Raw genomic sequence first — 4,479 nt, forward strand, 5'->3', positions numbered from 1 at the left:
CACATAGTGGCCCACTTTAAACCCCCCACCCCATTTGTATTTCTCTAAACCACTACCAACAAATTCTCTTCAAATTAATTAATTTCCGAAATCTTAAAAATTAAGAGTAAATATATTGTCAAGAAAATATGTTCTTTTATAAAATTATTGTTTTTGGGATATTCTTGAATGCTCATAATCTTTGCAGAATCATATCTGTATCACTATCAAACGCAAGTTCCCTTTTTAAATCTCAAATCTTCCAAAAAATAAAAAAAGAGTGGTAAGTGGGAAGGCATCTATTCTTGTTAGAAAGAAGAATTAGTTAAAAAGAATAAAATCTACACGCTTGGCGCGATGATAAACGAATAAAATCTACACGCTTGGCGCGATGATAAACGCTTGATTCCCATCTCGATCCCTCTCATGGAGATCTCAAATTCAAGTTCAACTTTCATTGATTTATAATATACCTTTTAAGAGTGTTTATCACATAACTTAGCCTCAAGAGTTAACTAAGATATTGCCTTTTGTGTCTAATTATATCATTGAATTATACTTTCTATATCTACTTCACAATATAATATCATATGAATATGAATATTGACATATTGTGACACAAATGTCCAAACTGAATCTAATAAAAAGCTAAATTTATTTATTAAAAAAGGGTAGGTCCCACACGAGGATGTACCCCATGAAACACATTTGGTTGATACTCCTCCCTTCTCTTTCTTTCCCCACCCACCCATTAAAAGCAAAAGTAAACTAAGCTTAAAAAAAGGCTTCAAAAGCTAAATAATAAAAAAAAAAAAACAAAAAAACAAGGTAACAAAGAGCCAAACAAAGCCTTAAAAACATCATCAAAGTAACCTAGACGACCACCTATGCTAAGTTAGCACTTTAGAACTCTCTAGGATCAACAAAAATGGATAAACCAGGTTGTGATTTTCTCCAGTCACCCACTGACCCGTCACTGTAGTCTTCCCCAAGCCTCTTGATACACCACAAATCCGTGAACGATAGCACCTTCCAATGTGGTATTGCTAACTTGAGCGGATCCTCACTCGACACTTCGGTTGCAACCACACCACACTTACACTCCTTTGCTATATTATGGGCCAGCCCAAACAGATCCTTTGCATACTTTGTATACAACGGCCCAGACCCACCTAACCCGTATAACATGTGTAGCCCAAATGGGCTAAAGATCTTCGGCAACGATGGCAACCTTAAAAACGGGAAAACCCGATCCAAGATCCGAGTCGTTTTAGCAAACCCTTTTCTCAACTTGGATGCCCCTTTAACTTCTAGCTTGAAAACATCTTTACAATTCCACACACTCATAATAGCCCAATTCTCAGGCGGGTCAGATAAAAGGTTACTTGGCCCGTCCCAAATGTACCCTCTTGGTACGGCTAAAAAAGTACCAAGATTTAAGTGGTTGTTAAGAACCGAGTCAATGTCGCGCGGGAAAAACTCGGTTGTGGAGAACCGGTGTCGGTAGATTGACTCGGCATCAAACGGTGTGAGCTTAAGTATCGTAACTCGATTGCTTATCGGGAGACGGTGCGCAAACACCGGGTGCACGAGTACAGACGGGCTGCGGAACTTGGAATAACCGCATTTGCCCGTGAATAGCCCGACCGATGGCTCGTTTGCGTCATCGGTCGCGATGTATGAGTACTCGGACCCCGTTGTCCCCGAACCATTCCTCCATTCTCTTAACCAGCTTTAACCCGATCCCCATTCTCCTAAAATTTTATAAAACAAATTTTTAACATAACATATTAATAAAACTTAACAATAATAATAATAATAATAATATAATAATATATACCTATGAAACGGAGAGACCCGGAGGCCCAATATGTAGGCTAGTTTAGTGAAGACCGGTAAAGGTTTGGGTGGGTCACCGGATTTAGGCCGGGAGTATTTGGACCCACACGTGACGGTTTTAATACAGCCTCTAATCATTCCGACTATTTCCCTGGAGCCGTTAACCACCATCTCAGCAACCTATATTATTATATATATATCATACGTCAACAACTTATAGGTAAGAAATGAAATGAACGTAAAGTAATTAGTTATGAAACATAATATTACGAGCATGAGATATGCGGGTGAGTTGCGAACCCTACAAATGGGATCACCCAAGAGATCAGTGTAAAGAGAAAGTTGGCCGTTGGGGCCCACTTCACAACTACTCTCCACTTGTTCCACTCCTTCTCTGTCGGTCTTGGCGTCGTATTCTCTAATCATCACCACCGCCATAACACCATCCGCCATTATAATATTGTTATTATTAAGTAGCAACCAGCAGCTATATATATATATGTATATATAGATATGAATATATGAAGGAAGGTTTCAGGTTAAAAGAAAGAAAAGAAAAATATAGTGAAAAGGTTATGGAAATAATGGGCCGTTTTCAAGCTTTAACTCCTAGAGAGAGAGTTGAGTTGAGTTGAGTTGTGTGAGTGGTTCATCATTGACGTGCTCTATTCTTTCATCATGGATCCATTTACATACTTGATTTCAGATTTTTATATTTATATTTTATTTCATTATTATGCACTTTTATTATTATTAATATTTTAGTTTTAGTTTTAGTTTATTTATATAATATATAATGCAATAGCCCTGCTTGTGGTGGGCACATATATAGTGTATATATGTGTGAATCCTCAGGTGGGCAAAAGTGAAATTGCACTAATTTTGACGTTATTTTACTAATCTCGTGAAAATAACGTTAAAAGTGACGGACGGTTAATCAGGCATCATGTAGTGGCGTTGATAGCCGAAAGACAAGGGTACATGCACCGATCAACCGGTGTCCCGATGATTGAGTGCTATGTGCCTTATGTCCAAGGCTTGATGCAAAACTACTATCGAGCCGGGGGTCTCACCGGAAGCAGCCTCTCTATCCTTATGAGGTAGAGGTAAGGCTGTCTACATCTTATCCTCCTCAGACTCTACTATAGCTTTGCTATTGGTGGGATATACTGAGTACGAAGATGATGATGATATAAAAAAAATGCAAAAAGGAAGTATACGGAAATTGGCGGCTGTGGCTGCGCATCTTTATTCCGATATTAATCATTTTATTTGATGTGAATGTGCAACCATCATGACCCGCTTCCATAATCATTGCCACTATTTTAAATCACTTCCAACTTATTATAATTTTTTAATTAATTATTATTATTTGTTAACTTATTAGAGCAAAAATATGCGAGTGGACATTATGTACATACATACATGAAAGACATCATCCTATACAAACATAATCTTTGAAATTATTTGTGTCTTTTATGTCGTCATGATTCCTTTTCCATGTAATAAGATAACAAGTTATCACCTACTTAATACATATATATATAATATATAATAATTTCTAAATCGGCTTTTGATTCAGAAGATACGTTATACTAATTATGGTAAAAATAAACGTTTAATATGGAGGAATAAATTGAGTTTTAAATGTGATTTTCCGTCAAGATAATCAGTTTTAGAATTTGAGATTAAGGTTTTAACATATAGTGTTAAGACAGACTAAACTAAGATATTGTTATCATACATGGACTTTTGTTATTTGGCTTGATCCTTCGATGTGTCAATGAGCTATTGTTATTATACATGAACTTTTGAACAAAATTAATACACATGAAGAAAATACAAGAACAATGGCTAATATGAACTCAGGTATCTTGAAGCTAGTGGTACAACATTGATAATTAAGAACTAAAGGCTCAACACTATGTTATACATGTCATCGCTGTTTTTCATCTTCTATCATATATTTTAGTGACCTTTTAATTGTAATATGTAATATTTGATGTCTTTTTTGGTTTGCTTTGTATTCAAACTAATCTAAATATCCAGCTGCAGTAAATTCAAAAATGGTACTAAAGTTGCATAATCAAACAAACTATATGCATGAAAATAACACTCAACTCAAAAGAGAAAATAATTATAAAATAAACGAAATCACCAATTTACCCTTGACTTAATGGACAAGATATACATGATTATAAAAAACGTACTACAATGACATATAATTGAAATATCAGGTATCCAGTGGCAGGGAATTAAAAAACAATAGTAAAGTGAAGTAATTGAACAAACCACATATATAAAAATAACATTTAACTCTATTTTGTTTGATACAATATTAATCATTGTCTCCATAGTCATCTACTTTTTTCTTACTGTTTCTTTTAAGGTAGTGTTGTTGTCTTCATTTTTCAATTGTTTCTGCTTCTGCTATTTCCTATGAATTTTAGGTAGCGTTTGGTATGTAAGAATAAAAGGCAAAAATAGAATTAACCATTGTGAGAGAATGAAAAAAAAACATGTTTGGTTGGTCAATGGAATGAACTCATTCACTACCATGTTGATATCATTCCCCTAAAATACCCTCAAGTTCATTCCATCCATATCCTTGTTTATTTTCCATTTCACCACTCTTTCACAATATATCATCTCCATCACCCT

The 4,479-nt window shown here is 35.2% G+C and overlaps 1 pseudogene across 1 annotated transcript; it reads right to left on the reverse strand.

The window, feature by feature from the left end:
- Nucleotides 1–789: 789 nt before the first annotated feature.
- On the reverse strand, nucleotides 790–2,248 carry LOC143590129 (putative N-acetyltransferase HLS1; annotated as a pseudogene). The gene is made up of 3 exons (XR_013145410.1): nucleotides 2,089–2,248; nucleotides 1,820–1,998; nucleotides 790–1,733 (listed from the first exon to the last, which is right to left on the reverse strand). The product of XR_013145410.1 is annotated as a putative N-acetyltransferase HLS1 (transcript).
- Between the last annotated feature and the right edge of the window lie 2,231 nt (nucleotides 2,249–4,479).

Source organism: Bidens hawaiensis, unplaced genomic scaffold (assembly GCF_021521415.1).
Source record: "Bidens hawaiensis isolate Kalapana, Puna unplaced genomic scaffold, B.hawaiensis_p1.1 tig00038172_1, whole genome shotgun sequence".
NCBI classification, from domain to species: domain Eukaryota; kingdom Viridiplantae; phylum Streptophyta; class Magnoliopsida; order Asterales; family Asteraceae; genus Bidens; species Bidens hawaiensis.